A 20,897-nucleotide genomic window follows, 5' to 3' on the forward strand; every position below is an offset into this window, starting at 1 on the left:
GCCTGCGCGTCCAGAGCCTGTGCTCCACAATGGGAGAGGCCACAACAGTGAGAGACCTGCGTACCGCAAAAAAAAAAAAAAAAAAAAAAGATAACTAATAAGAACCTGCTGTATAAAAACATAAATAAATTAAAATTCAAAACTTCAAAAAAAAGAAAAGAATTACCCTGTCCACTGGTTCCCCCGTCCCCTTACAGAAATGCTTGTTTTCTTTTCTACTTTTTTTCTTTTTTTTTTTTTTTGCGGTACGCGGGCCTCTCACTGTTGTGGCCTCTCCCCTTGAGGAGCAAGGTGCAGCAACAAAGACTCAACACGGCCAAAAATAAATAAAGTTGCGGTGAGCAGGGGCTACTCTTCGTTGCAGTGCACGGGCTTCTCATTGCGGTGGCTTCTCTTGTTGTGGAGCACGGGCTCTAGGTGTGCGGGCTTCAGTAGTTGTGGCACACGGGCTCAAGAGCACAGGCTCAGTAGTTGTGGCGCACGGGCTTAGTTGCTCCATGTCATGCGGGATCTTCCCGTACCAGGGATTGAACCCATGTCCCTTGCCTTGGCAGGCAGATTCTTAACCACTGCACCACCAGGGAAGTCCCACACCTTCCTCCTTTTTAAAAAAATTTTAGAAGTACTTGTATCCGTAAGTATTTAGGTTTATATCTCTAAGGACTAGTTTTAAAAATATACCCACAAAACTTTTATTACATCTAAAATAATTAACAATAATTCCTTAGTATCAAATATTTGATTTGTGTTCAAACTTCTCCACACATCTCCAGATAGGTTCCAAGAATTACATTTGGCTGCTTTATCTCTTAAGTCTCTTCTAGTCTATAGGATCTTTCTTTTTTTTTTTTTTTTTGCGGTACGCAGGCCTCTCACTGTTGTGGCCTCTCCCGTTGCGGAGCACAGGCTCAGCGGCCATGGCTCACGGGCCCAGCCGCTCCACGGCATGTGGGATCTTCCCAGACCGGGGCACAAACCCGTGTCCCCTGCATCGACAGGCAGACTCTCAAACACTGCGCCACCAGGGAAGCCCTATAGGATCTTTCTTGATCTCTCTCTTTTTTCCTTTGAAGCTTATTTGTAGAATAAAGTTTATTTTGTAGATTTTTTTCACAATGTACAGTTTGCTGATTGCATCCCCATGATGTTTGTATCAAAGTTCCCCATCCCCTGTTTTTCCTCTAATTTCATAATTGGCACTAGAGCAGTGGCTTTCAAATGAGGTTCCAGGATCAATAACATCAGCATCATCTGGGAAACTTATTAGAAATACAGATTCTTGGCTTCACTCCAGGCCTGTTGAATCAGAAACTCTGAGGAAGGGGACCTGCAGTCTTCTAAATGATTCTGATGCACCCAAAAATAAAGTTTGAGAACCACTGCTGTATAGGCTTGATCAGATTCAGGTTTGTCCCTCTCCCACCCCACTCCCTTACCCCCACCAGCTATTTCATGGCTGTTTGTGTGTTTTCCATTAGAAGGCACTTAAGGCTGACTGGTCTCTCATTTATGATGCTGATGTTCATGTTGATCATTGCCTAGGCTATATCCGTTAATTCACTGAGGTTGCAAATGGCATTGTTCTAATTGTATCATTCTTTCTTTTTTTAAAAAAATATTTTATTTATTTATTTATTTATTTGGCTGTATTGGGTCTTAGTTGTGGCATGTAGGATCTTCATTGCAGCATGTGGGCTCTTTCATTGCAGCACGTGGGCTTCTCTCTAGTTGTGGCACACGGGCTCCAGAGTGTGTGGGCTCAGTAGTTGCAGTGCACAGGCTCTACTGTTGTGGGGTGCAGGCTCCGAGCGTGGGGCTCAGTAGTTGCAGCACGTGGGCTCTCTTGTTGAGGTGCACAAGCTCAGTAGTAGTGGTGTGTGGGCTTAGTTGCCCCACAGCATGTGGGATCTTAGTTCCCTGACCAGGGATCGAACCCATGTCCCCTGCATTGGAAGGCAGATTCTTAACCAGTGGACCAGGGAAGTCCCTCTATCATTCCTTCTTCATGCATAAGCTGGAAAAACTTCCCCTCATTAACTCTTAGGTTACCCTGTGGAATAGTTTGTTCAGAAAAGGCAGGAAAAACGATGAGTCCTTGCTTTTATGTACCTGTTTTCAGAATAAGTTGGTTCTCTAGCATCTGCCAAAGATGACAAATGAAGTCCTGTAACAAATCAGTGTAAATTTAAAGATTTAACTGTATTTGATGTTTTATCCATTGTCATTTTGTTCTTATTTGATGCTCATATTATCCTATCTTTGTGTCATGGGAACCTCTTCAGGTTTTCTCCTAATTCCTTTTGACATGATCCTAGCAGTCTTTTACAGTGTCCTTGATTTCTGGTAGAACATTTTCCAGTCTTGTTACATGTTTAGCTCCAGACCAGGAATTAGCAATGTCTTCAAGGAACCCTTTTTCTCTTTAGACAAAAATAGTAGAGATCATAAAATGCATGGTAGGGCTGCTCTTTACTCCAGAGGTTAGTCATATTTCCAATTTAAACTCAGGACTATAATGCTTTTACTCAACCTAATGTATATCCTTTAATGCCAGAAATCCCAGTATTCAGTAACACAATTACTCATTTTCTTTATCCCATAATGCCCACATAACAGTCTCAGAATCGTAGACTAGCAGTATTATTTCTGAAAACTATTTCTTCAGTGCTTGCTATCTTTAGAGTATACCCCGCTAGGATATCCAGTTAAAGTCATTTGAAATAGTTCTTTGTGTGATTCTCCTCCCAATTAAATATACAGTTAGTTTGCTTTGTGTTTTGGGCATTGCTTTTTCAAATTTAATTTTATAATTATGTAAAATATTTACATGGTTCCAAAGTCAACCAAATAAGGTATATTCAGAGAAGCCTGACTTCTACCCTTGTAGCTTCCACCTGATTCCCTCCACTGTAGCAGTGATTTTCATCCTTGGGAGCTTTTTAAAAATACTGATGCTCAGACTCCACATCCAAGCAATTAATTCATAATTGGGGAGAGGAATTGGAGGAGAGTGAGACCCAGCCATCAGTATTTTTTACAAGTTCCCAGGTGATTTTCAGGGATAGCGAAAGTTAAGTGAAGAACTACTGACATTTAACTTTTTAAATAAAATCTATATCATTCCATTTAAAAACACACACACACAGAGACACAAATGGGGTGCATCTATTTAGATTCCTTTCTCTCTTTCTTAAACATAAGGAACTATACTGCTGCACTCTTTGGTGAACAGCATGACCTGGAAAGCAGCTGTAGCACACTGTGCATTTAACCAAGCTCCCAAGCTGCCCTGCAGCTGCTAAAGCTGGAGAATGCCAATGTGATAGATGTTAACGGGACTTAAAGAAAAGCAACAATTCAGTAATTTTTCTTCTAAAATATATTTTTAAAGTATAAAAGTAAGAAATTGTAAACACATATATGTATAATTCTAAAAATTAAGAATCCTGGGACATCATGAACACACATGTGACTTGGGATCTGCATCTTATTACATGATTCAGATATACTAACTGGCATGGTCTGTGCTTTCCATTTAATTACATGCTAGTCTGTGACATGTCTTGTGTTCTCATTATAACATGAAATTTTGTTTGTAAGAAAGAGAAAATGGCTTAATTTTTCTAATCTGTTTTTTTCATTCAATTACAAAGGTTTTTTTTTTTTCATCCATTACTGATGCCGTTTTTTCCTCTCTGCTCTAATCCAAGCATTCAGTAGATATTGTGAGTGCCAACTGATGGTCTATCAGTTTAAAACAGTTCTGTGGCTACACAGTTTGGGAAATGTTGCTGTGGCTTGGGGACCTATTAAAAAGCTTTATAAAGGGGAGGGATGTTGTCGTGTTTGGACCCTAGGAGGGTCCAACAGTGTGGAGGACTGGTCCAAAGCAGGGTGAGAGTGGATGCTGGGACACTGCATTGCAATCCACTGTAATAATACAAGTGAATGGTGATTAGGGCCTGAATTGAGCCAAGTGCAAGAGTTAGTGTTAGGGGCTAGCGGGAATGTTATGAAAAAGGAATATTTTCCTTGAGTTGAATCACCACTTCTAAGGTGTGTTTCTCTGTTTTTCAGGTCCAGAAAGTAGATTTAAATGCACCCATATATGCTCATTACCTTGATGACTGACTCATGTTAATTAAATTCATTGGAAACTGACTTATTCAGGAATTAGGTAGACCCGGCTTTCTATCCTTGCTCTGTCACAGCACAGACCTTCAGTATTTTCATTCTTAAGAAGGGAATTCTTGACTGCTTTTCAAGGGTGGTGAAAATGAAAGATGATATATGCTATATACCTACCACAGTGTCTGGTGTAATAATTGGTTAGGCAGTCTTTCCTCTTGATCCTAGAACTCATATTCCCCAAACCCGGGGAACCTGCTTATATTAAAATCTTTAGGAAGTTGGATTGTCAATAAGAACTTTGATTAGGAAGCACAGAATTAGAATCAACAAAATAGCAATGGCTGGATTACTATGGTACATTACCTTGATATACTTATGATGAACCACCCTTGCATGCCTGGGATAAATCCTACTTGGTCATGGTATATAATCTTTATAATGTTGTTGGATTTGGTTGAATTTGCTAGTGGGTTTTTTGGTTTGTTTTTGTTTTGTTTTGTAGGATTTTTTCATCTGTATTCATAAGAGATACTGATCTGTAGGTTTTTTTCTTGTGGTATCTTTGTCTGGCTTTAGTTTCAGGATAATGCTGGCTTCATAAAATGTATTATGAAATATACCCTTTCCTAATTTGGGGGGAAGAGTTTCAGGAGAAGTGGTATTATTAAATCTCCTCTAAATGTTTGGAAGAATGCACCAGAGAAGCCATCAGATCCTGGACTTTTCTTTGTTAGGAGGTTTTTATTTTATTTATTTATTTATTTTTGGCTGTGTTGGGTCTTCGTTTCTGTGTGAGGGCTTTCTCTAGTTGCAGCGAGCGGGGGCCACTCTTCATCGCGGTGCGTGGGACTCTCCCTGTCGCGGCCTCTCTTGTTGCGGAGCACAAGCTCCAGACGCGCAGGCTCAGTAGTTGTGGCCCACAGACCTAGTTGCTCCGCGGCATGTGGGATCTTCCTGGACCAGGGCTCGAACCCATGTCCCCTGAATTGGCAGGTGGATTCTCTACCACTGCGCCACCAGGGAAGCCCAGGAGGTTTTTAAATTACTGATTCCATCTCCTTACTTGTTATAGCTCTGTTGAGATTTTCTATTTCTTCCTGAGTTAGTTCTGGTAATTTATGTGTTTCTAGGAATTTGTTAATTTCACCTGGGTTATCTGATTTGTTGGTCATCAGTCAGCCACCTTTTCTTTCTTTTCTTTTTAAATTTATTTTTATTTTAAAATATTATCATACAATAAAATTTACTTTTTTGGTCTATAGTTCTGTGAATTTTAACACATATGTAGATTTGTGTAACCACCACCACAATCAGGAAATAGAGCAATTCCATCACCCCCAAAACCCACTTTGTGGTATTATAGTCGCATTTTCTACTAACCCCTACCTCCTGGCAACCACTGTTGCCTGTCACTAGATCTGTTCTCTGTCACTAGTTTTGTCTTTTTAAGAATGTTATATAAATAGTCATACATGGGCTTCCCGGGTGGCGCAGTGGTTGAGCGTCCGCCTGCCGATGCAGGGGACGCGGGTTCGTGCCCCGGTACGGGGGGGATCCCACATGCCGTGGAGCGGCTGGGCCCGTGGGCCATGGTCTCTGGGCCTGCGCGTCCAGAGCCTGTGCTCCGCGGCGGGAGAGGCTGCGGCGGTGAGAGGCCCACGTACCGCAAAAAAAAAAAAAAAAAAAAAGTCATACAATGTGTATATTTTGAGACTTTTTTCACTCAGCATAATGTCTTTGAGATTCATCCAAGTTATGTTATCAATAGTTTGTTTTTTTTTAAATTGCTGAGTAGTATTTCATTGTATAGGTGTACCACATTTTATTTATTCATCTGTTTCCAGTGTTTGGTGACAATGAATAGAGCTGCTAAGGACATTTCATAGTGTCTTTGGATTCCTGATTGTCCATTCACTGAAATCTTTACGCTTGTGATCATCAACTCTACAGGTTTTCTGGAGGATGAATTTTTTTTTTTTTTGGCCGCATCCTGCAGCATGTGGGATCTTAGCTCCCCAACCAGGGTTCGAACCCATACCCCCTGCATTGCAAGTGCAGAGTCTTAACCACTGGACCACCAGGGAAGTCCCTGGAAGATGAATGTTTTTATGTACTTCTGGCACACAGTAGGTATTTAATAAAAACACATTCAGCAAATATATACTGAAAATCTGTCATGTGCTAAGCATTGGGAATACACTGGTAAGTAGAAACAGACTTAACTCCTTCCCTTGGGAAGAGTTCACAGTCCTGTAGGGGACACCAACATCAACCAAATAATCACTTAGATTGTTCTAGCATTGTACCTGTGGCTTCACTGCTTTGAAGGAAAGGCACTTTGTTTCCTCAGAGCCTGTAATAGGAATTTGAGCTCACCAGGTAGGTCAAATATGGCTTCCCTGAGAGAAGTGACTACTATCTCAATTCCAAAGTTTGAAATAGGAGTTAACTAAGCAACGTGGTGAGAAAAGCATTCTAAGAGAAGCCCTTGAAGTGAGAGGGAACTTGGTGAGAAGATCAGTGTGGCGGCCAGAAGGCAGAGAGTAAGGAGAGCATGATCAGATTTTTGTCCTTATCTGAAGACCAGTGAGAAGGCCACTGAATAATTTTACGTCATGGGGTGTGAGTAATGAGGATTATGGTTAGAAAAGATCATTCTAGCAGCTAGGTAGAAAAGGGATTTGGAGAGGGCTAGAGCTGGTACAGGTAACTTATTAAGAGGCTATTACTATAATTGAGGCTTGAGATGATGTTTGCATGAGTTGAAGGGGGTGGGTATTGAAGGTGGATTCAGGGCTCATGTAGAAGGTAAGATGATGGCCAGGTCTTAGGGATGGATTGGATATGGGGTATGTAGAGAGAGAACTATCAAAGAAGACACCTATATTTTTTGGCCTATGCATTTGAATGGACAGCAGTGCTCTTTATTAAGATAAAGAACATGAGAAAGCCTTCAGCTTTGGGAAGATGGGAAGATCATGAGCTTGATAGTGGATATATGAGTTTGAGGTCTCCTGAGTTAAGCAGGAGATGACAAATGGGTCATCTAATATCCTCATCTAGAGCTCGCTGAAGAGATCTAGGCCAGAGGTATGAGAGTGGGTCGTTACTTGAAGCTGTAGATATGAATGAAATCTTCCAGGGTGAGAGAACAGAGTGAGAAGCAGAGGGCCTCTGACTGACAGACACTTTGAGGACCCTAGTTTTAAAGGACAGGCATAGGAGAATGAACCTACAAGGGAAAGGGGAAACCTGCAAGGGTAAGGGGAAGGTGCATGTTCTAAATGAATGAAAGCATGAAAATTAGACAATATGCAGAACACTTTTATTGTACTAATCTGACACTCTATACCCATTAAACAACAACTTCCCTCTCCACCCCCCACCCCCACCTTCTGGTAACCACCATTCTACTTTCAGTTTTTATACATTAATTTTTTTTTACTGTCAAAAAAGAAGTTTGAGAAATATTGGTCCTAGGATATCAGCAACACATTCCCTACTTCAACTCAAACATCTGTGTGCCTACTGTGTGTCAGGCCACTGTACTGATTCCAAGGCCACTGTAGAGATTCCAAGATGAGGTAGACATGACCACTACTTTTGAGAAGCTCCCATTCTACCTGGGAACAAAGACCAACAAAGCAAGTGCTGTTTGCCAGGCACAGAAAGACAGGAATATTTTGTAGACTGGTTTAAAGGAGAAGCAAGGGCACAGAAACCTCAGATTATAAAATCTGTAGCTTGGTGAGGCAGGAAGTGGCAGGCATTAAGATTAGGAAAGTGAAATAAAAGTTAGATTGTGAAAAGTCCTTGAAAGAAATATTTTGGACCTTATGCAGAGGCAATGGCAAGCTGTCAGAGATTTTATTTATCAGGGGAGTGATGTGGTTAGTAGTCTGTACTTGGAAGATTTCCAGATTTGCATGGAAGCTACACGGGGTGCTTGCTGGGGGTGTTCTTTTAAAGAGGCTAGAGGAGGCATAGAGAGTGGACACAGATTTCAGGAGCAGGCTCAGCAAGTCTTTGTGCCCAATTGAATGTGTGTGTGTGTGTGGTGGGGGGTGGGAAGGGTAACGTGGTGAAGCGGAGGGAGAAGGTAGAGACGGACTTTGGTGGTGATGGTGACAGGGAGACCTTGTACAGATTTGGCCTCAGTGATTCAAGTGCAAACCCCCAGAGGCAACCAGAAATAGAAGTCTGGAGCTCAGGAACAAGGTAGGACTATTTAAATAGATTTGAGTGTGTGTGTGTAGGAACAGAATGACATTGCTACAAACGTTGTGCAGAAAAGGCAGAAAAGATGGACCAAGAAGGAAGCCTCGGCTTCCCTGGTGGCGCAGTGGTTGAGAGTCCGCCTGCCGATGCAGGGGACGCAGGTTCGTGCCCCTGTCTGGGAGGATCCCACATGCCGCGGAGTGGCTGGGCCCGTGAGCCATGGCCGCTGAGCCTGCGCGTCTGAAGCCTGTGCTCCGCAGCCGGAGAGGCCACAACGGTGAGAGACCCGCGTACCGCAAAAAAAAAAAAAAAAAAGAAGGAAGCCTGAGGCTTCCAGAAAGGAACCAGAAAGGTGTGAGGAGACATGTAAAATGTTTGGCCAAGACAGTGGAAAGGAGAATTTCAAAAGTAGGGCTATTCCACAGTGTTAGGTGTCAGGGAGATCCAATAGAATGGGGAAGGGACAGAGGGTGACAGTGAGCTACCAGCCGCCCAAAGAGTGAGGAGCATGGCCGCGCTGCATCTGGTGCCTGAGCTCTACTCAGGAGAAAGCTTTATTTATTATCCAGTGGATGCCACCACAGTGCTTTACCAAACTGCCTAGACCCTTAAGAAAATTTATTTCTGCATTTGCTGACCTCAAAAGCTTAGAAACGTGTTTATTTTGTATCTTTATTTTTTAAATAATAATTTGTACCTGTACTTTTTTTTATTTTGGCTGTTTCCGGTCTTCGTTTCTGTGCGAGGGCTTTCTCTAGTTGCAGCAAGCGGGGGCCACTCTTCATCACGGTGCGCGGGCCTCTCACTGTCGCGGCCTCTCTTGTTGCGGAGCACAAGCTCCAGACGCGCAGGCTCAGTAGTTGTGGCTTACGGGCCTAGTTGCTCCATGGCATGGGGGATCTTCCCAGACCAGGGCTCGAACCCGTGTCCCCTGCATTGGCAGGCCGATTCTCAACCACTGTACCACCAGGGAAGCCCTATTTTGTATCTTTTATAAAGTTAAAGTCTTGCTATGCAAAGAGTTACCATCTTTTTCATGTTACTTAGTTTCTACAGGTGGTCAGCACTGATACTTTTTAGACTTCTCTCCTTGCTTGAAGAAAATAAGAATGTCCCAACTTTTCCTGCTTTTTTTTGGAGTTGGCTTCCTTTAGTTTAGATCATTAAATGTGTTATAGTTTCACCCCACAAGAAGCAAGATATCAACCACAAAAGTGGCAAAAGTGGTAGAAACAGTTATAAAATAGTTAATACTTTAAAAAAAGCTCATTCCGTGTAAATTTTCTTCTATTAAATGAAAAAGAAATGAAGCTGGTCATTGGTGATGAGATTTTTCAAGAAAAAAGGTTAAACAGAGCATGTCTATAAAAAGATAGACCACATCTAGTCTGACTCCATTTTTGGTCAGCGTCACTAGCCTCAGAACTTTCTTTATTCTCCATCTCAGTGGTATCCAAGCCAAAAGTTAGTTGTCCTTTACCCTTACTTTAGTTTTTCACTTATTCACCAAGAAGGTTTGGGAATCAACCCAATTAGATTTTAGTGTTTAGGGAGCATGTTTGTTGATCTTATATAGAAATTCTACATAATAGAACATTTGATTAGCCAGAACAAATTGAACAAGATAGATGAGAGTACTAAGGTGCCTTTCTGCTTTCACATAATCTTCAACTGCCCAATTTAATATAATAAAGAACCTTTTAACTAATTAAACCTTCTTTAGACTTCTTTTTCCAAAAGCTGTTTCCCTAAGCACTTGTCTTCATTAGAGATATTTGGGGATGATGGGAGAGAGGGAGATAGATTCAGAGAGGTAGATCACCATTATACTAAGAATGGTATGTAGAATCAAATTTGACTCTGTTGGGCTTCAGGTTTATAAACTGGGTCTTAAAAATTGCCTGTATCTCAGGTTTTGCTCTGTAGCTCTAAATAACATGCACAGTAACTCTAGCCATCAAGGAATGGAAAGAAATGGTAGCGAAGCACAAGCTAGTGAACCAGTTGAACAGCTAGTGATTTTTATTATGATGAGTTATGTTTTCTTGTTAGGTGGTGGTTTTTGTCACATCTGTTATAACAGATCCTTTGAAGAGCAAAGATCCAAGGCCAGCAAGTGAACAATGATCGTGAAGTCCAGACTGGCTTACTAATCATGGACTTGAGAATTGTTTTTCAACATCAGGTCACAGAGGGGCAGACTTGATTTTTTAAGATGATAATGAATAAAATCCTGTTAGCTCTTCAAAAATAAGGATTTTTAGCAGTAATAAACAGAACAGTTTACATCAGTCATTAAAAATGCAAATCAAAATCATGATGAGATATTACTTTATACCCACTTATTATTATAATAAAAAAGATATAATAACAAGTGTTGACTTGGATGTGGAAGAACTGGAACCCACATACACTACTGGTAGGAATAGAAAACAGTCAGGCAGTTACTCAGAAAGCTAAGTGTGGAGTTACTGTATGACCTACCAATTTCGCTCCTAGGTGTATACCCAAGAGAAATGAAAACATATATCTACGTAAAATGTGTACACACGAATGTTCATAGTAGCGTTATTCTTAATAGCCAAAAAGTGGAAAAAACCCAAATGTCCACCAGGTGATGAATGGATAAACGAATGTGGTATAGCCATACAATGGAATAATATTTGACAACAAAAAGAAATGAAGTACTGATAGGTGCTACAAAAGGCTAGTTGTATTCTACTTATATGAAATGTCCAGAATAGGCAAATCTATAGAGACAGTAAGTTATTGGTTGCCTAGGGCTAAGGGGGTGGGGTGGGGAATGGGGAGTGAGTGCTGATGGGTATGTTTCTTTTTGGGGTGATGAAAAAAATCTAAAATTGATTGTAGTAATGGAGACACAATTCTTTGCATATACTAAAAACCATTGAATTGTACACTTTAAATGGTAAACTGTGGTATGTGAATTATATCTCTATAAATCTGTTATGTTAAGAAAAATAAAGCTATTTTATTTTTTTCTCCTCCTGTCTCTAGCTATTGCAGCCCCAGGCCCCCCTGAGAGGTTAAGCTATGGCCAAGTACAGTTATGGTTACTTCTATTTTCCTTTATATTGACTTAGTCTTTGCACTTAAAATTAATTTAAGTGAAAAAAAAATTTTTTTTAACTGTTAATGCTGACCTTAGAAAAGTACTCAGTTTTGGACCTGGTTTATCAGTAAATTTTGATTAGTTTGTAAGTACTAATATTTGATAAACTGAGTTAGTCTCAGAAATTTTTCAGTTAAGATTCCAGATGCAAATTCCTAATGGGGGCTTTTAACTTCATTTTAAAAGACATTTTAGGCATTTGAAGAAAGAAGGTGCTTTCACAAAGTTGCACGAATGTGAGTGTTACCCAGTTACCCTGCTAGCATCCCCAAGGGTGATTTTAGATGTTGTCCTTCCATAGCTACCTGTATGGCTAAGAGCATGGGCTGTAAAGCTAAGACTGCCTGCCGCCCTGTCTAGTTTCACCTTTGTTAGCAGAGTGAGTTATTTAACCTTTCTTGCCGTAAATTCTTTATCTAAGTAGTACCTCATAAAGTTTGTATGAGAATTAAGTGACTTAATAACCATAAAGTGTTTAGGGCAGATCCTGGCACATAAATGTTATATGTTGTTATTCCATCTCCACATTTCATAGCATTCTTTGTCATCTGGATCGGCAGAATTTCCTTTCGGCTTCTGAATTTACTAAGATTAGGTTTGTCAGATATATAGCCCAAGAAAATGAAAACACTAATTTGAAAAGATATATGCACCCCAACGTTCACAGCAGCATTCTTTACAATAGCCAAGATATGGAAGCAACCTAAGTGTCCATCAACAGAAGAATAGATAAAGAAGATGTAGTGTACACACACACACACACACACATACGCATGGTGGAATATTGGCCATAAAAATGGATAAAATTTTGCTATTTGCAACAACATGGATGGACCTAGAAGGTATTATGCTTAATGAAATAAGTCAGACAGAGAAAGGCAAATACTGTATGTTTTCACTTATATGTGGAATCTAAAAAATAAAACAAATAAATAAAAATAACAAACAGAAACAGACTCACAGATATAGAGAACTAGTGAATACCAGTGGGGAGAGGGGCAAGATAGGGGAAGGGAATTAAGAGGTACAAAATACTAGGTATAAAGTAAATAAGACATGAGGATGTAATGTATAGCACAGGGAATATAGCCAATGTTTTATAATAACTTTAAATGGAGTATAATCTATAAAAATATTGAATCATCATGTTATATGCCTGAAACTAATATATTATAAATCAACTATACTTCAATTTTAAAAATATTAAGTTTGTCTGTGAGTGGCAGAAAATCCAAAATAATAGCACTTAAAGGAAGCCTAAAGTTCAGGGTCAGTAGGACAGGGAGCTTCATGAAGTTGTCAGGGGTCCAGGTCATCCTATCCTGCTACTTTGCAAGCCTATTTCTACTCTTTTCTAGAGTTGAAAGACAAAAGGTAATTAAAACACATAGAATTAGTAGTGTAACTGTGTTATTTGAAAATATAAAGTAAATCTCAGGATAAACAGCCCAAAAAGTTGATGCAGTTGCCTCTGGGGAGCAGGAATTGTGAGTAGGGAGAGATGGATTACAAGACTGCTGAGTTTTGTTGTTTTCTTAGTTATAGCCTTATAGTACTGATTGGCTTTTAAATTTGTGATATGTAAAAGTTTGATTAAAGACAAAATTCTAGAAAATTAGAGCTATTTCATTTAGCGCTTGTGCAAATTTTTTTTCACATAACAATATATTTTAAAGGTCTCCCTGGCAGTTCATATAGGTCTGTTGCACCCTAAATTTTAATGGCTGCATAGAGGTTCATACTCTGACTATACCAGTTGTTTCCTTAACTTCTTTTTCTAGACAAATTTTATTCTCATTTTTTTTTCTATTACATACAATACTATAGTGATTATGTGATATATATATAGTTATATAATTGAACAAGATAGATATATATTTTATACATATATATAAAACATATTCCTAGAAGTGGAATTATTACTAGGTCAAAGACAGTTCACAGTTAAAATTTTGACAGAAACTGCCAGATTTTCTTCCAAAATTTTAAGATCACTCTGATAACTGTGTTGAGAATAGATTGATGTGGAGCAAGATGGGCCTTGGGAAGACAAGTTTGGAGGCTGTTGCTATCATCCCAGCGAGAAATGATGCACTTCAGACTAGGGTAACAGTGGCTATGGAGATAGGTAGACTGATTCAAGAAATAAAGTGGGTGGGAGAACAGATAGAATTATTAATGAAGTAGATGTGAGTAATGAAAGAAAGGAAGGAGTCAGGATGATTCAGATGGACCAGTGACATCAATTAGAGTCTTCATGTGAGATGAAACCTGCTTGCCATGGCCAGATTAGATGAATTTATAGATACTTTGCAACTCTGACATTGTATGATTTTGGGATCCATGACAGCACCCTTATTTATAGATTGAATGATACACATATTGAATACTTTGTGTTTTATAATTGTAGGTGTATAATTTTATTTGATTTTTTTATTGTGCAAACATTGAGTTTATCCCTAAACTGCATAGATTTTAATCTTCTGTAAATCTCTGGAATCCTTTTGTTTACCTGCTGTGTGCAGCCACACATCTAACCAATGTGCTTCCTTCCTCCACCAGCTGTAGTCAGAGTGATCTTTATAAAATCCAGTCTGCCATGACTCCCTTCGCTCCAGTTTCTTCATATTGTAACAGAAGTGCTGTGTCCATAGCTGATCCACTCACAGGGAACATTTCCAAGTGGTTCTGTTCCATTCCACCTTGTTTGGGGGTGTCCAAGCCCCCATCCTCTCTCCAGTGGTCTTATAGGTCTTCCGGACTGTGGGAAAGTAGAGGGCCCCCAGGTGGGGAATCAGTGGAGCACGAGGATAGGTATTCTATACTGGAGGACTTTCCTGACACTCCCTATTATTGGTGTAGGTAATCCTTTCTTTTCTCTTCTTCCAGTTAATACTTCATCTCTCATTAAGTCTTGGTCATTATTCTACAGATTTTCCCTTCTGGTTTTGCAGTCACATCCAAGGGATTCTTTATCAGATGCTTAAATCTTTGTTCCTGCTCTTCTCCCACAGCTGGAGGAAAAAAAATACGTAGAAATAACTAGTTTATTACTTCTGAATATTGCCCTGCCACGGCATGGCTTCCAAAATAGGCCTTGCTCACCTCTTCACCCTCATCTCTGTGCTGTTTTCCCACATGGCTCATGCCATATCATACTTCTTTCATTTCCTGAAATCATAGGTTCACTCAACACCATCCCAACTGTGCTTAGACCTTACTTTGTAGATCCAGACCTTCCTTCACTTTCTCTACATACTCTTCTTATGTGCTCACAGAGCACTCTATACTTGCCTTTGTTGTAGTATATATCACATGTTATGATTATGATATGATTATTTGGGGTCACTGGTTAGCTAGCTCCCAAGATCTTTGTGCTCAGGGGCCATATCTGAATCACTTTTATTTCCCCACTGGTAGCACAGTGCCTGTCCTAGAAGGGCTCAGTAATTATTTGTTGAATAAATAAATATGTATTTGGCACCAGCCAATATTAACTGATTTTTATTTAGTTCAAGGATAGAGGAAATAATCAATATAGAAGAACAATATAGAGGAAAATTGTGATTTTAGAAGAGGCTACTTTATTTTTCTAACAAGTATGTTTTATTCAGAAACATAAGCATGATCTATGGAAACGAATAATAGGAAAGCAGTTAGGGCTTCCTTCGTGGCGCAGTGGTTAAGAATCCACCTGCTAATGCAGGGGACATGGGTTCGAGCCCTGGTCTGGGAAGATCCCACACGCTGCGAAGCAGCTAAGCCTGTGTGCCACAACTACTGAGCCTGCACTCTAGAGCCCGCGAGCCACAACTACTGAGCCTGTTTGCCACAGCTACTGAAGTCTGCGTGCCTAGAGCCTGTGCTCCACAACAAGAGAAGCCACTGCAATGAGAAGTTCACGCTCTGCGACGAAGAGTAGCCCCCGCTCGCAGCAACCAGAGAAAGCCCACAGGCAGCGACGAAGACCCAATGCAGCCAAAAATAAATGAATTAATTAATTTAAAAAAATAGGAAACCAGTTAATATAATTCATCATAATAGGTAAAGTAAAAAATCATGTTATTTCTATAGATAACTAAAAATACTATTTAATAAAATTCAAAAATTCCTGGCTAAATTTGGAAGATATCCTTTAACAACTGGTATGCAATTGATAACAGATTTACTAGAGTAAGAGGCTACTTTAATAATAGTTGGAAGCCAGGTTGCAAAAGCCTCAAAAAAAAAAGAATGGTCCGTTCACAAAACAGCTCATTTGGGAAGCTTGGTGTTGGAAGGAAGTAGGTATGTGAATTATATAACTAGAGGCCTTAGCAGGGTCAAATAGGAGTTTTCTGTAGGTAGATAGTGGGAAGATGGATATCAAATGTTGGACAGACTAGAGAAAAGGCTCAATGGGATGGGCCTCATTATCAGCACATGGTCACATGTACCAGCAGAAACTACCACACCAAGGCAAACACACCATTGGAGCTTTTGCTTTAAACTTTGATGACTGTGTACCTAGTTTAGCCAGCACAAGATTCTACAGGATGAAAAAGTGAAGAAAGAATAGCAGCAAATCAAAACTACAATGGGGGGCTTCCCTGGTGTCGCAGTGGTTGAGAGTCCGCCTGCCGATGCAGGGGACGCGGGTTCATGCCCTGGTCCGGGAGGATCCCACATGCCATGGAGCGGCTGGGCCTGTGAGCCACGGCCGCTGGGCCTGCGCGCCCGGAGCCTGTGTTCCGCAACGGGAGAGGCCACAACAGTGAGAGGCCCACGTAACGCCAAAAAAAAAAAAAAAATCTACAAACAACAAATGCTGGAGAGGGTGTGGAGAAAAGGTAACTCTCCTACACTTGGTGGGAGATGTAAATTGATACAGCCACTATGGAAAACAGTATGGAGGTTTCTTAAAGAACTAAAAATAGAACTACCATATGGCCCAGCAATCCCACTACTGGACATATACCCAGAGAAAACCATAATTCAAAAAAACACATGCACCCAGTGTTCATAGCAGCACTATTTACAATAGCCAGGACATGGAAGCAACCTACATATCCATCGACAGAGGAATGGATAAAGAAGATGTGGTTCATATATACAATGGAATATTACTCAGCCATAAAAAGGAATGAAATTGGGTCATTTGTAGGACGTGGATGGACCTACAGACTGTCATACAGAGTGAAGTAAGTCAGAAAGAGAGAAGCAAATATCGTATAATAACGCATATATGTGGAATCTAGAAAAATGGTATAGATGATCTTATTTGCAAGGCAGAAACAGACACAGACATAGAGAACAAATGTATGGATACCAAGGGGGAAAGGGGTGGGGTGGGAGGAATTGGGAGACTAGGGTTGACACATATACCTTATTGATACTATGTGTAAAATAGACAACTGATGGGAACATACTGTAACATACTGTATAGCACAGGGAACTCTACCTAATGCACTCTGGTAACCTAAATGGGAGGGAAGTCCGAAAGAGAGGGGATATCTGTATGTGTATGGCTGATTCATTTTGTAGTGCAGTGGAGGCTAGCACAACATTGTAAAGCAACCATACTCCAAAAAAATTAATAATAAATAAATAAATTTTAAAAATAAAAAAAAATTTAAAAAGAAAGAATAGCAGCATTCTTTCCCTCTTTTGACCCATAGAGAAAGCAGAATGAATTTGTGTGTGAAATCATGGTGGATTTTTTTTGTCTTCTCTGTTTTCCTTCCCTTCCCTTCTCTGTCTTTTTTTAAAATTGTGAACCAACGAGTCCCATAGTTTATTGATTGGGTCTCAGAACCCTAAATGGGTTACTCGGTGCTTTTCTTGGACTTTTCTTGCATCGTTGAGCGTTCCTCCTTTGACACCCTGCTTCTCCCTCATCTGTGTTTCCAGGCACCCTGGGACATTTACACTCTCCAAAAACTTTCTTGCCTTTGGGGCTTTCGTCAAGTTATTTCATCTGCCCAGAGATGCATTTTCAACCCCGCCTATGGAGGCCCAGCACAATTGCTACCCATTGGTGACAGCTCTTCCTGGCAATCCCTTTGTTGTGATTAACCACTCTAATGGGCCTGCCCTAACTGCTGCTTTGTAGTCCACTTTTGAGATTTACTGTGCTGTGCTATGTTTTACTATGCTGAGGTCCTCCAAACACAAGGCCCTCATTAATTCCCTGCTTCTGTTATTTGCCTCTGTACACAGCTGGTGTTGTTAACATCCTACCAGCCCAGCTTTAATTTGAGTGTGCCTATTTGCCACAGCAGTTGTAGAATCTTGAGTCCTGAGCTTTGCCCTGCCCTAGCTGTGCTTGGATTATGTTCTCTGGGTTTGGTTTGGTTTGGGTTTAATATTTATTTATTTGGTTGCGCTAGGTCTTAGTTGTGGCAGGTGGGCTCCTTAGTTGTGGCTTGCCGGCTCCTTAGTTGCAGCTCGAGGACTCCTTAGTTGCAGCATGTGGGCTCATTAGTTGTGGCTTACCGGATCCTTAGTTGTGGCTTATGAACTCTTAGTTGCGTCATGCCTGTGGGATCTAGTTCCCTGACCAGGGATTGAACCCGCGCCCCCTGCATTGGGAGGGTGGAGTCTTAACCACTGCCCAACTAGGGAAGTCCCTGTTCTCCAGGTTTTTATGCCGTATCCTACCATGTTCATAGTGAAGATTCTATTATCTTGTCCATCATGTTTCAGTTTAAAATAGGAGAGACTTTGGGAAATGTTTTCAAATTCTCCAGCATGTTCTTAATATTCACCACATAAAATATTCTACCTGCTTAAAGAACCATGTTTTAATTTCGGGGTATGTCAGCATTTATGAGTTCATTTAATCAGGAATAATGACTTTTAGTTTCCACTGAGATTGCATTTGTTAATATTTTTGAGGCACATGTTTTCAGATCAGGTAACCTAAATTTTAAGTCTTCCTATTCCCTATGTATTTGTTTATAATAGAAAAGGAGAGCATTTTAGGCATTGTTTTCTGCTGGAAGATTTTCTCATACTTATACTGGTTGAATACTTTGACCCACATAAACTTTGATGTGCTCTGTTTTGGGCTATTTAAGCAGTGGTGAAATTACAATAGATGGTCTCTGTCTGCTGTAGTCATTAATTACATTCTCTATGCCTTGGCATTGTATTTTGCTCCAACTGCAGCTGTTTCCTCTGGCCCTATGAAAGCTTATAAGGTGTGTGCTAATTTAAAATGAAATAACACATAGATTTATCAGGCAGCATGTTTGTGTTTCTAATTACATTTTACACTGCAAGTCACTTTTTTTTTAAGTACCTTTGAACTCTTTCACAGAGGGAGTGCTTTAGGAATTTAAAAAATCATTTTGTCTTTTTTGCATGATATATGAAAGTATTGATTTTAAGTTTGCATTTAAAATTTTTGATTCCTTCTTTTATGTCTTTGTTTTAAACATACTCTTCTTACTTTATGATAGTTCTATAATCTTGATATCTCACCCTTTGTTTGAAGTATCCCCTGATAGCACCCATACTAAATTGTTTCACTGTGTACTTTATAATTTTAGGTTGTATACTAATGTTTGATGGGGTTTTAATTATGGAAATTCCATGAGGCCTGGGTTGAGGGCTTATGCTGGTGTACATTTCATCCGTCTACCTGAGTGACAAGCACATGTGTTTCAGATGATCAAAGGAAACTCTCCCACATCTCTCAAGCTAGAAAGCAAGCTCCATGAAATCAGGGATCTTTGTTTTATTTACTAATGTCTCCCAAATTGTCTACTGTAGTGCATGGCACATACTAGATACTCTACCTATATTTGTTGAACTGAATCACTTCCTTTCCTGGTGGATGGATTAATTTTGACTAATCCACTTTTTATTGAGGAAGTAGTGACAGACTATTGTAGGTACTTTCAGGAATGCTGGGGTTTTCTTTTGACTATTTGCCTATTTGTTCCAGTAACATGACTTTGACCCTGTGCTGTGCAAAAAGATAATCCTAATCCTATTAAGATGAATGAGCATTTGCCTCCTTCCTGGGTCTATGTTTGTTTCAGAGACCTCGCATTAGAGTTTGGCTCTGTGAGCCGTCTTCAATTTGTTTTTCACTAATCCTCAAATTTCTGTTTTTTGGAGGGTTATAAGGCATATTTTATATATTTTAAAAATAAAATTAATCAGATTAACGTTTGAAGGTGATAAAAACCCACCTTGTTTATTTTTTTTTATAAATTTATTTTTGGCTGCATTGGGTCTTCACTGCTGCTTGTGGGCTTTCTAGTTGCGGCGAGTGGGGGCTGCCCTTCATTGCGGTGTGCGGGCTTCTCATTGTGGTGGCTTCTCTTGTTGCGGAGCACAGGCTCTAGGCGCGTGGGCTTCAGTAGTTGTGGAATGCGGGCTTAGTAGTTGTGGCTCACGGGCTGCATTGGGCTTAGTTGCTCCGCAGCATGTGGGATCTTCCCTGATCAGGGCTCGAACCCGTGTCCCCTGCATTGGCAGGCAGATTCTTAACTGCTGCACCACCAGGGAAGTCCCTCCACCTTGTTTAAATGATATATAGTTCAGTGGTAAGAATTTAGATAGCCATCAAACATAAGGAATGATAGGTGAAAAGTAGGAAAAATTAGCAAAAAAACTTTTTTTTGTTTGTTTTAACCTAAAAACGTGATCATTTTTTCTGATTAATATAGTGACCATGGGTGGAGAAAACCCACCTGTATTGAGGGAGAGTATAACTTCATGGTTAATTTTTTATTTTAGTGTAATACTCATTAAATTATTTTATTTTTAAAAAAATATTTATTTTTAAATTTATTTGGTTGTATCAGGTCTTAGTTGCGGCAGGCGGGCTCCTTAGTTGCAGCTCACCAGCTCCTTAGTTGTGACATGTGAGCTCCTTAGTTGCGGCACGCGGGCATGCGAACTCCTAGTTGCGGCATGCATGAGCGATCTAGTTCCCCGACCAGGGATCAAACCTGGGCCCCCTGCATTGGGAGCGAGGAGTCTTATCCACTGCGCCACCAAGGAAGTCCGTCATTAAGTTATTTTAAAATGAAATGTAAATGCAGGTCTAGCAGGTCTTGGGATTATCCTTAAAAGAAGAAAATTTTAACTATTTGATATCATAAAATTACCAGTAAATTTAGTAGACTTCTTATTCATTTGGTGTGATACAAATTAGGTGGAACTTGGATGTGAACAGAAATAAAATTGCCACCCACGTTGAAGTTATAAAGAGCTTGTTTTCAAAGACATATATTATTCTTTATATTGTCTTTATGTGATCATGTTGAACCACTGTCTCTGGCTGATTATGGAAGAATATGAATTGATCCACCACTTGGTATTGAGGTTCCTAGTTCTGTTGTCAAAGATCTTTGCAAAAAGGGAGGATAAAGATGGGGTCATGTGATATAATGATGACTAAACATTGCTTCTTTGTTTT

General features: G+C 40.0%; 1 protein-coding gene across 1 annotated transcript in view; it reads left to right on the forward strand.

Annotated features, from left to right (window-relative positions):
• Positions 1 to 20,897, forward strand: part of PRKAR2A (protein kinase cAMP-dependent type II regulatory subunit alpha) — an 84,920-nt gene that overhangs the window by 22,734 nt on the left and 41,289 nt on the right. The gene's annotated exons all lie outside the window — the stretch shown is intronic.

Source organism: Mesoplodon bidens, assembly GCF_964165515.1.
Source record: "Mesoplodon bidens genome assembly, chromosome: 10".
Lineage (NCBI taxonomy): Eukaryota > Metazoa > Chordata > Mammalia > Artiodactyla > Ziphiidae > Mesoplodon > Mesoplodon bidens.